At 39.0% G+C, this 12,227-nt stretch overlaps 1 long non-coding RNA gene across 9 annotated transcripts; it reads left to right on the top strand.

Annotated features, from left to right (window-relative positions):
• The first annotated feature begins 1,517 nt into the window (after nt 1-1,517).
• On the top strand, nt 1,518-7,822 carry LOC136227968 (uncharacterized). Of its 9 annotated transcripts, none has more exons than XR_010688349.1 (9): nt 1,518-1,917; nt 2,004-2,357; nt 2,583-2,745; nt 3,022-3,093; nt 3,256-3,321; nt 4,370-4,455; nt 4,859-5,080; nt 6,845-7,217; nt 7,295-7,821. It is a non-coding gene; the product is annotated as an uncharacterized lncRNA (long non-coding RNA). The 9 variants fall into 9 exon arrangements; XR_010688346.1 differs by lacking the exons at nt 6,845-7,217; nt 7,295-7,821 and adding exons at nt 5,166-5,252; nt 5,347-5,405 and having other exon boundaries at nt 1,524-1,917; XR_010688347.1 differs by having other exon boundaries at nt 1,525-1,917; nt 6,845-7,822.
• The last annotated feature ends 4,405 nt before the right edge of the window (nt 7,823-12,227 follow it).

Here is a 12,227-nt window from a genome sequence, read left to right as displayed (position 1 = left end):
AATAAAAGGATAAAATTGCAGCAGAACAAAAATTTAAAGTTTTAAATGGACTAGGAAACCATAATGCAAAAGAAACCTTAATAAACACAAACTCTATATACCGCATAAAAAACCAACTTGAAAATAATTAAATATTTTCAATAGCAACTCATTGAAGAGAAAGCGGTGCAGTAGAGAATTGAGTTTTGTTTACCTACCTTACCTTGAGAGCTTCAACATGAAGTTTGATCCACCTGCCTCGCTCTCACTGCTGCTGCTTTTATTCTTCTTCCATCTCCAAATTAAGTCTGCAATTGCCGCACCGATTGCTGCCCCTTTTACAGCTTTAAGAACCCTCATGGAGGTAAGGATCAAATCCTTAAAACTTGTAGAAGCAATTGAAGTTGTAAACCGTTTGATCGAACTGGAGCCGAATGAGGATGATGGCCGTTGCTGAAACCTCAAATTTTCAGCTACAGCAGAGATGGCGGGTCTGAATCAGGGACTTCGTTGAATGATGTGATGAAAAAGAAAAAGGAGGCAGAGAAAAAGTTTGAGGGAAATCTGTCCTGAAGAATCATCTGTACTGAGAGTTTATATTTGATAACATGTTTTGCAACAAAGTTCTTCTCGAAGAGGGTCATCTCCCCTCATTCTAAGTTTACAACATTGAACTCTCTGTTATCATGTTCTTTTTTTTTAATACTGATGATGTTGTATTTCCAGATTCTGTCTTCAAAAATCATCGACGTTGTTCCGTCTGTTGGACTTGGATTGCTGCTTCTTGACAAAGCGTCTTTGGGCAAGTTCAATCGCCGAATTAACAAATGGAAAAGAAGGCTGATGTTTGATGCCGGAAGAATGGAGCTCATCTCCACAGTGCTTGTAAGCCTTCACAGTGGTCGTCTTCTTTCAAGCTAGAAGATCTTGAAATCGATTTCACTGAGTAGTGGAATTTGACGGTAAAGGACCACATGTCCCTTTCTTTTCTTTTCTTTCTTTTTGTGTTCTCTTTTAATGCTCACTTGTGTCGCGCTTGAAGATAAAGCGACACAACAGAGTAACTAGTGTCGCGCGTTCTATAAACGCGACACAACTAAGTATTCTGTGTCATCACTTATGTCATGCTTGAAGAGCGTGTGTCACAAACGAGTTACTTCTTGTATCGCGTGTCTTACAGTGTGACACAAGAACAAGCTTGTGACGCGCCTTTACCAAAGCAACACAAGAAGTGTTTTATCTTTGTGACACGCTTTTATAAAAGCGATACAAGGAGTATGTTATCTTTGTGTCGCTCCTTTTTAAAAGCGCGACACAACTAATACGAACTACTATTTGGAACGACCTAATTAAGCTTAATTCAAATAATTAGGTACATGATTAAAACATTGAGGCGTCTAATTGACAGGAGACAAGGTAAACAAGTTCAGATTCCTAAGTATATAAATCAATCGGAGACTAAATCATAAAACGGGAAGGGGTTAGCAGGGATTAAACCTGAATAAACAAAATAAGGGGGATTAAAAGAATAAAAAGCCTATCATATATTCTTAATTAGGTTAGGATCATTTGGCAGCCCCCAGCCTCCTGTTTCATTCGAGACTCTTCTCTTCCTCCTCATCCTTCCACATCATGAATCAATCAAGAGCTTTCAAGCTCTCGTCCATGGCTTTCGGAAGTCCGGCCGCCTTTTTTTCTCCCATCTCTCTCTTTGAAGCTTTCGTCCATGAGCTTTCAAGTTTCACTCAAACCTCGATCACTTCTTGCCGCTCAAATCATGCGATTGGCTTCCTTATCGTTGTCGGAACTTCCAATTTATTTTTCGCCGGTTCTTTTCTCCGGTAATCTCTTGAGAATCGCTGGCTTGAGTCAACCGATTCGGTGACGGAGTTCTCTTGACTTTCCGATTGTTAAGGCTGCGGCTGCTGATGCCGAAGGGTAAGACTTGCATATTCTTTTCTGAATTTAAAAGAAAAAAAATGGAAAAATAATGGCTGCTGATGCTGGGTTTACTCAAGTTTCAGGTATGGAAATGTTGTTCAACACTTGTGGAGCTACCAATATAGCAGGAAGTGGGTTTGAGGAGAGGAGGGATACTGCTTTCTCTGTGTTGTAAAACGGTGTCGTTAGTGGGCATGGATTTTATACTACTAGCTATCAAGCTGTGTATGTTTTGGGGCAGTGTGAAGGTGATGTTGGGGATTCAGATTGTGGTGAATGTGTTAAAAGTGCTGTGCAAAGAGCTCAGGTTGAATCTGGTAACTCTATTTCTGGCCAAATCTATCTGCATAAGTGCTTTATTCGTTACAATTATTATCCAAATGGGGTCCCTAGAAGATCATCATCCTCATCATCTTCTCATTCATCTTCTTCTTCAGGTAAATCTTGAAGGAGTTGTTTTTCCTTTTCCATAGATAAACTTTTGTTGATTTGTTTGATGACTGGCAAGTTTTATTGGGAAATTGAATTAAATCTGTTGGTCACTTTCTTTCTGTCAATAGAGATTGATTGGCCAAATTGAATATAAAAAAAGTAATCATTTTTCTATTGTTTGTGTTTAAGTAATGTGCAATTAATATGGAATTAAATTTGGTGTGATGTAGGGACAGGGCAGAATACAGGTGCAGCTGAAGTTGGAATTAAAAATATGGAATTAAAACATTTAAATTTGTTTTTCCTTTTCTATTATATTAGGAGGTGCAGCTGAAGTTGGATTCTTGATTATTTGCTTGCTCTTTGCAAGAGGTTTGATGAAGAAACATGATGGTATGCTAATCAGATTGGATGTAATCTTTTTTTTGTTTTTTTAAATGTTTTAGGCTTAATACATGGTATCATATCTTATTCAGATTATCCGATTAGCCTCCGTAGATACTTCATTAGTCTCGTGAACTTACTTACGATGGACTATTACTTAAAGTGACTTATTAATTAACCTCCTCAGACTTGAAATTGAAGCTGAATTTTCACCCTTTAAGCGTTGTTTTTAAAGATGTGATATCAGTGCTATATATGTGTTATAATTTGAATTTGCGGGTGCAGACATGTAGAGCCTTCTAAAATCTTTGGCGAGAGATTTCCTGCACTGGTTACATATTTCTTCTTCTTTACGTGGTAAGATATCATATACATTTGAGTTGCAGGCAAATATTATCATTTTGTTTGCAGATCCAATTTTGAGGCTAATCTACCACCCTAGCAGATGCTAAAAATCCATTAACCTCTGCCTTGTATTTGATTTAAGGAATAACTGATTGGTTTGTGTTTCCTGTACAGGTACTTCTTAAATGTCATCTTCAACATACTCAATAAAAAAGTCTACAATTATTTCCCATATCCATAGTATGTGGATTTTCTCCTTTTAGATCAATTATGGATTCATCTTATTAGTACATAATCTATTGTATACTGCACTATGGTCATTCCTGGTGCTTTTGAAATTTATTACTTTATCTCATAATTGCTAGTCTGCTCTTTCTTCAGTTTTGTTTCTGTTGTACATCTCCTGGTTGGAGGGGTATATTGCCTTGTTTCTTGGTCTGTGGGTCTTCCCAAACATGCATTAAGTTTCAGTGGCTTCAATTTCTATATTTACGCAACAATGTTCAGTAAATTTGGATCAATTTCCATACAGTTTTAGTGCTAGTTGCACATGCACAGAGTATAACACACACGTACATACAACTGCACTCTTCAGGTTTCCTTAATGCCTAGAACACTTGGATGTAAGAAGAGTATGGTTGTGAAATTTAGTTGTTCATATCAGAAGTAGATTTTCCTGCTTTCTCTAAAATAAAGATTAGATGTTCGTGTTATATTTTAGGATGACGAATGTATTGTACTAAAATCCTGTGTACACTTGAGGCATTCCATACAAGTTCTTAATGGAGACACTTCATGGGAGAACTTGTCATATTGATATTATGACTGACCGTGAATTTAGTTCATTTCCTTCACGTAATGAATGTGATTGGTGCACATATGAACCCCGGCCTCGTGCCTCCCTTATATTGCTCTGTAAACAACTCAGTTTTGACTCTGCCATTGCTTTTTCAATTTTCTAGTTTCAACAGAACTATGGCATACAGAAACACATAGATAGTTTTCAATATGTCAATTGTATTTGTGTTTCTTCATATTTCAAGCTGGGTTCAGCAGCTTTGCTCTTTATATTGTGGAGTTGCTTTCTTAGTCTGACTTCAATTAATTTTGGTCATTGACAATGACTAATTGCTAAACCATATATACATATTATTCCAAATATAGATATTTGACTTGTTGAAAAACCTTTTCTTGATCATACTTGACTAGTTTTGAATATGTGGTCCTTATTCATCAATGAGGTGAATAATTAAATGTCCATAATTCTATTGTGTGGCTTTTAATACAGGGCAAAATCTACAGATTTTGCAAATGAAGAAGACGAAAGCAAGAAGAAGAAGAAACTGAAGAGTCCAAAAAAAAGAATCCTATCAAGTACAAATAATTAAAGAAGGCTTTAAGTCTTTACGTAACCCTTTGGTATTCCAAGGGTATTTCAGACCTTTTCCCACAAGAGTATTCTAGAAGCAGCCCATGCTAATAGAATGCACCACACCTCATGTGAACCTAAGCCCGAATCAATCACAGCCATCCATCACAAGGCTTATTGATCAACGGCTAGGATTGAAACATTTGTCTTTGTCCTTGTAGTACTTTTTACTTGTTGAGCACACCTAGCAATAGATTAAATATGTAATTAGTACCTATGTATTCCTTTAATGAGAAATCAAAGTTATTGAGACTTTACCTCATTCAATATTCTTATTGAATATTCATAGCTTTCGACTTTCAGGCATTATTTGGCTAACTCTTAACCTTCTGTCTCCTTTACATGTAGATGTTCCAAGAATCAGGTGGCTGATTTTCAGAGCTTGAGCCTTGAAGATATAAGGCATTCATTTGATTCTGCAAGAGGATTACATAATACATAACCTTTTAATGAGAGCTTGGTACTCCTATAACAAAGACACATATGATGCTGATGTGCTCTCCATGGACGGTTTTAATGACTCTTTATTAGAGTTCATTGTGCGAGAAACAGAAATAATTACATGCAAAGGTAAGTCGTCTATAACAGAAAATTGTGGACTATCATAAAAAGTGATTTTGTAAAGATGCATGATCTCTCTTTCTTTTCAAATTAGATGGGTCATTATGGGAATCCAGAGGAACACCCTTTCTTCCCCGAACATTTACCTGATTCGATGATTCCCCCCTTGCAGAACCAACATGTGAGGATCTTATACAGCTATACACCTAAACAGTTGCAGCAAGCATCTGTTTGACCTAATTTAAGCTGATGATTGACTTCTTTAATAAATTCAGGCACTTACATTAGATAATGGGATGAATTGAAATGCTCTTAGAGGAAGTTATCATGCCTATGACTCTAGTTGCCATTAATGAAATTGTGATTCCACTAAGAATTACCTATCTCTTTTAGATGGGTGTCCTATATTAGTTCATCAGCATCAGCACTAAGGATTGATCTTTTCTTGCAATATAGTAGTTTCCTTCACCTTATCCAAACAGACTATTAATCGCATAGTTCAGAAAGAGTCAAATTATATTCCTATTATCTTTCATTAGGAGACAACTTAACATCCTAGGATCACATGTATTAATTTTCTTGTTCCTTGTGGTGGACATGCAAAAACCATCAAACCATACAAGAGAAAATTGGTTGTTACATTTGATAAGCCTAGCATTATTAGGTACCAATACCTTATTAGCATCAGATAATGTATAACATTCAGAATGCCTTATTAGCTATTTTAAGTGTTTTAAGCATGTTTAACTAATATGAAATAATTATAATTCAACTTTTGATGGTTTGTGTAGTGAACTTTTGACAATAGACATTTCTAAGAGTGCTTTCTTATTTTTATTATTTATTTTGAGCAGGTTTTTTGTGTTGCCTCTGTTTAAATTTTCCTCGTGTGTAGAACTTTTCCTTATGTTTTTGTTTAAATTTTCCTCGTGTGTAGAATTTTTATGCTATCATAGCTCTCTTCAATCCAAATTTTTATTTATTTTATTATTTTCAATTTTGATTATAAAATTTTATGCTAGATGCTGGAAAATTTTATAATTTTTTTTTTAAAATATCAATATTTTGCGTCGCACATGAGGAAGGAGCAATACAAAGTGTACCAGATTAATCGGGGAGCTTGTGTCGCGCACTCTTGGAGCGCGTCACAAGAATTATCATATGTTGTGTCGCACACTCTAGAAGCGCGTCACAAGAGTTATCGCTCTATTGTATCGCGCGCGTGACAAGTGCGACACAACAAATGGGTAGCTTGTGTCGCTCTCCAGAGCGATGCAAAGTTCTTGTGTCGCACCCCTGTTGTGTCGCACAATAGTGCGACACAACAACCTGAAAAAGTGCGACACAAGTAAGCATTTCTGTACTAGTGATCCATTGCTTTCTTGTATTTTGAAATTTCATGCTTTGGCAGTGGATCATCTCTTTGTTGCTTTTTATCTTCCGTAAAGATCGCATTCGTTTCTCTGTTGCCGCTGTGAATCTTCTTATTTCTGATAAAAGGAGGTGTTGGGTACACTTTCTTTTCTTTTCCAATTTAAGATGACTCCGTGATTTTGCTTTTGATGGTGGACCATGTTGCAGAAACTCAAACCATCGGCAATCAATTATGTTTGGCCAAAGATCCCCGACTTTGCTTTATTATCGGCTTTCATTCGATTTTCAGCTTCAGTGGCAAGCAAAAAGAAACATGATACTTGGCTTTGTTGCATTATTTCCCCCTTTTTTTCGGTGTAAAGAGTTGTACTCAGTACTTTTCCTTTTGATAATATGGAGATTAAAGAATGATTTTATCTGTTGCATCTTGATGAATCGTGATCGTGATTTTTGACGAAGTCGTCCCTGGGGCTGCTGTGTATATTATCACATATACATGTACAGTCCCTATTGTGACAAGAAAGCTTGCTAGTATCCAAAATTAGAGGACAGATCAATCATTGATCGAGTCCTTTAATAATGGTGCTATCAAGTTGTACGTGCATCACCAACTCTTGTTGACAAAGTTTCCATCATTCGGCGTTGGATTAGAGCTCTTGAATGTAAGTCCATAACCAGTCCCTGTCCCCACGAAGGGTTTGTCGGTGCCAAGAAGTAGAGGCCTCTGAACATAAGTGCACAACCGGTACCTATCATGACAACAAGTTTCCTGGTGAGAAGGATTAGAGGCCGGATCAGTTAACTGATCGGTTTCCTCTTAGTTAACTGATCGGTTTCCTCTAATCACAGTGCTACCAAGTTGTTCGTGTTGCACTACCAATTATTGTTGATGAAGATTCCATCATTCAGTCTACTTGCATGTTGGATTGGAGTATGAACAAAGTTGTTAATGATGTTGCTGTTGTGGACATCAGTGCACTACCAATCCATTATTCTGATGACGGGTTTGCTGGTGCCAAGGAGTAGAGGCTGAATCAATCAATTTAATGGAGAAATAGAACTTGTCAATGAAGCTGTTGTAGACATCAGTGCACTACCAATCCCTACGCTGATGATGGGCTTGCCGTTGCCAAGGAGTAGAGCCTGAACCAATCAATTCAATGGAGAAAATCAACATGATTCCATCACAGGAAAGGTAAATTCTCCTCAGAGAGATTTATTTGTTAGATAGACTTGATAGACATTGCTTGATGAATAAATTGCGGCCTTGAGGCCTGCTACTATTTTATTGCAAACAGAATAGCGGCTATAAGCCAGCTTTACAATTTTCAAAGTGAAATTGCTTTGCGTTACATCAAATATATATTGCCTATATCCTATGGTTGATGCTCCCTCAGTTCCCAAAGAGTGGGATAAAATTTCTTGAGGTACTTTCCATTGATGAACCTCTTATGTGGCTCCCCTTGCAAGCTGGCTAACCAATAAGAGTTTCCTTTTAGAACTTGGAAGACTTTGAATGGTCCTTCCCAATTTGGAGACCATTTTCCATATGCTCTATCTTTAGTCCCAACTGGTAAGATGAGTTTCCAAACCATGTCTCCTTCTTCAAAGGTCTTTTTCTTCACTCTCTTATTGTATGCTTTGGTTACATTCTTTTTCTGGGCGATCATTCGATCAAGTGCTTGCATTCTAGCTTCATCAGATCCTTCAAGTTCCATCATCATAGCTTATGTGTATTCTGCTGGAGTGAGTTCATTTTGTCTGGCTACTCTGAGGGGCGGCACTACTACCTCCATAGGAAGCACGACATCATGTCCATATGTTAATGAGAAAGGACTGACGCCTGTGGCACTCCTTTTTGATGTTCTGTATGCCCATAAAGTTTCTGAAAGTAAGACGTGCCATTCCCTAGGGTTATCTTCGATCATCTTTTCAAGGATGTTGATGAGAACTTTGTTGGAGGCCTCAGCTTGACCATTAGCTTGTGGATAATGAGGAGTAGAGTGCAACAACTTGATTCCGTAATCTTCCATGAAGTCCTTCATGTCATCTCCGGTGAACATGGTTCCTTGGTCTGTGGTAATTGACTGAGGGATCCCGTACCTGTGAATGATGTTCTCCTTGATGAACTTCACAACATCTCTCTGGTCCACTTTCTTCATTGGTAAAGCCTCTACCCATTTTGTGAAGTAGTCTGTTGCCACGATCATAAAGTTGTGCCCTTTTAATGATGCAGGATAAATTTTCCCTATCAAATCAATTGCCCATCCTCTGAAGGGCCATGGTTTGACAACTGCGTACATCTCATCTGCAGGAACTCTTTTAATCTGCCCATATCGTTGACATTGTCGGCATCCTTTTGCATAAGACATACAATCCTTCAGCATAGATGGCCAGAAGTATACATGTCTCCTTATGAGCCATTTCATCTTGATGCCTGCCTGGTGAGCTCCACATACTCCTTCGTGGACTTGTTTCATAACTTCCATGCTGTCTGGAAATCCTAAGCATTTCAGCAAAAGTCCATCTACATTTTTGCGGTACAAGTCACCTTCCATCAATAAGAAGTTCAATGCTCTAATCTTGAGGGAATAAGGTACTCGTCTTCCTGGGTTCGACAAATACTCCTTGATGGGACTCCTCTAGTCACTAGCTAGATTGACATCTGTATTGAATGTCTCCACTTGAATTCCCCTCTCCATGATGGAAGGATGTCTGTGCTTCTTGATCATTATCAACTTATGGGTGAGTTCTTCTGACATTTTCAAACCAGAGGCTATTTGAGCTAGCTCATTAGCCTCCCAGTTCATCTCTATTGGAACATGAAGAAAGGAGAAGTCATTGAATTCCTGCAGTAGTTGAACAACGGCTGTATAATATGGAGCCAAGTTGAGGCTAGTGCATTTGTATTCTCCTGATAGTTGCCTCAGCACGAGTTGGGAATCCCCTTGGATCAAGACTTCATCTGCTCCTAACTCCCTGAAGATCTCTAGGCCAATGACCGCAGCTTCATATTCAGCCTAATTGTTTGTACATTTGAAATCCAAGTTGAAAGACATTGTTGTTTTGGTTCCCATAGGGGATATAATGACTACTCCTGCTCCTGCAGATGTCTCGGTGCTAGATCCATCAAATTTCAAAATCCAACGAGATTTTTCAACACTGAAGATTGGTAGATCTTGATCTATTTCATCCTTCACATCAAGTCAAGGGTGATCTGCAAGGAAATCTGCAAGTGCTTGCCCCTTCACTGATTTTTGAGGATAGTACACCAGAGTAAACTCTGCCAAAGCCAGCGACCACTTTCCAATCCTCCCGGTTGTGAGCGGCTTATTCAACATGTACTTGATCAAGTCAGTCTGAGATACCACCAACACCCTTGCCCCAATCATATAATGCCGCAGTTTGGTACAAGCAAAATACAATGTAAGACAGAGTTTCTCGATTGGTGAATATTTTACCTCAGTTGCATTCAAGAATCTACTCAAATAATATATTGACTGCTCATATCCTTTGGAATTGTTTTGTGCTAACAAGCATCCAATGGAATCATGAGCGGAAGATAGATAAAGTTTCAGAGGTACACCTGGCCTTGGCGGCATAAGTACAGGAGGTTTGCATAGATACTATTTGATACTCTGGAAGGCTTGCTGATGGTGTTCCTCCCATTTGAATTCATCTTCCTTCTTTAACCGCATCAAATCAGAAAATGTCTTAGATTTTCCAGCCAAGTTAGAGATGAACCTCCTGAGATAATTCACTTGCCCCAAGAACCGCTGAAGCTCCTTTTTTGTTTGAGGGGAGTTGGACTCCATGATCGCCTTGGCTTTGTTCTGATCTATCTCCACGCCTCTTTGGTGCACCAGGAACCCGAGGAAGTTTCCAACTTTCAGCCAAACGCACACTTGAGGGGATTAAGTTTCAGTTGATGCTCCATCATCCTTTGAAAACCACATCTCAAGTGATCTATGTGCTCTATTTCTTTTTTGGACTTTATGACGATGTCATCAATGTAAACCTCAAGATTTTTTCCAATCATATCATGGAAAATAGCATTCATGGCTTTTTGGTAGGTAGCACCTGCATTCTTCAATCCAAAAGGCATGACCAGCCACTCAAATGTCCCAATAGCACCTGGACATCGAAAGGCGGTCTTTGAAGTATCTTCTTCAGCAATGGCAATTTGATTATATCCTGCCACACAATCTAAAAAAGATAAAAGCTCATTGTTAGCTACTGCATCCACCAACATGTCTTCCATGAGCATCACATACACATCCTTCGGAGTTGCTGTATTAAGGTCTCTGAAGTCCACACAAACTCGTAGCTTGCCATTCTTCTTTACCACCGGTACAACATTAGATAACCATTGAGCATACCTGATGGGTCTTATGAATCCAGCTTTCAGTAACTTTTCAATATCTTCCTTCACCTTCAATTCTACCTCTTTGGACATTCTTCTGGGAGGTTGTTTATAAGGTTTGAATTCTGGCTTCATTGGCAGACGATGCTCCACCAACTTTCTACTAAGTCTAGGCATCTTATGATACTCCCACGCAAAGTAATCCTTGTACTCTTGCAACAATGCAATGAGTCTCTTTTTGATGTGTGGATCCAAAAGACTACTGATGTATGTACATCTTGGGTTCTCAGAAGTTCCCAAGTTCACTTCCTCCAATGGATCTCTGGCTAATGATCTATCATCCTCTAGTGGTGAAGGAGCTGGTTTCAACTCATCTATCTGGATGACGTTTTCACTTTCTTCTTCTAGAGGCTCTTCTTCATAGATTACTTCAGCACCCAGGGCCTCCAGACCTTTTTCCTTCTGCAATTCCTCCAACACTTGCTGCACTTGGGCTTTTTCTATGGCAGCGGCAGCTACTACTATTTCTTTCTCATTATGCTTACTAATCATCGATTTCTTCGATGATCGGTTCTCCCAACGCTCCCCAAGCTTTGGATGGAACGATGGCTGATGGTTGGAGGATAGCTTTCTCTTTGTTCTGACATTGCTTCTTCCAGGTGATACTTTTGGGTCCTCCTCTCTTGCTTTCACCTCTGAACTCTATTGGACCCACAGCTCCATCATAGTACCTTGCCTCCACGGAATCAGCTTGAGTTGTAAATGGTTTCCCATCTGCCCAGACAACTTCTACTTCATTTCCTTTCCAAAAAAGCAAGAATTGATGGAGTGAGGACGGCACACACCAATTGGCATGAATCCAGTCTCTCCCTAGCAAGATTTGATAGTTTGCTGTTGAATCAACTCGGAAGAATGTTGCCATAGATGTGTTGCTTCCCACAGTAATATCTACTGGTAGAACTCCTAAGGTTTTGGTGGTTTCCCCTGTGAAAGCTGACACCATAACCTCTGTGGCGATTAGATCTTCTATTGACTTCCCCAAGGTCTTCATCATCCTAAATGGCATGATATTCACTGCAGAGCCATTATCGATCAGCACTTTTGATACTGGCTTGCCATTTAGATGTGCCTTGATGTAAAGAGGCCTGATATGTTTGGTCATGCTATCTGCAGGTTTCTCAAAAACCACTCTTTTTGGTTCTCCTGGGCCACTCGATTGAATTGAGACCCCACTGGTGAATGAATCTCTCTTCTCAGGAATAGGTGAACTATTCCCCTCTTCAGCATGATGATCCCTTGAATTTCCTAGGAAATCTGCTGGCAATATCACTGATGCTGTTGCACATTTGATAGGTATCACCATGTCACCTATTCGCACATTTTGAATGATTTCCTCTGGCTCCTCCTCTGAAACTATTG

The sequence above is a fragment of the Euphorbia lathyris genome, chromosome 4 (assembly GCF_963576675.1).
Source record: "Euphorbia lathyris chromosome 4, ddEupLath1.1, whole genome shotgun sequence".
NCBI lineage: Eukaryota > Viridiplantae > Streptophyta > Magnoliopsida > Malpighiales > Euphorbiaceae > Euphorbia > Euphorbia lathyris.
The sequence above is the reverse complement of the archived record's forward strand: the minus strand, read 5'-3'. Positions and strand labels throughout refer to the sequence as shown.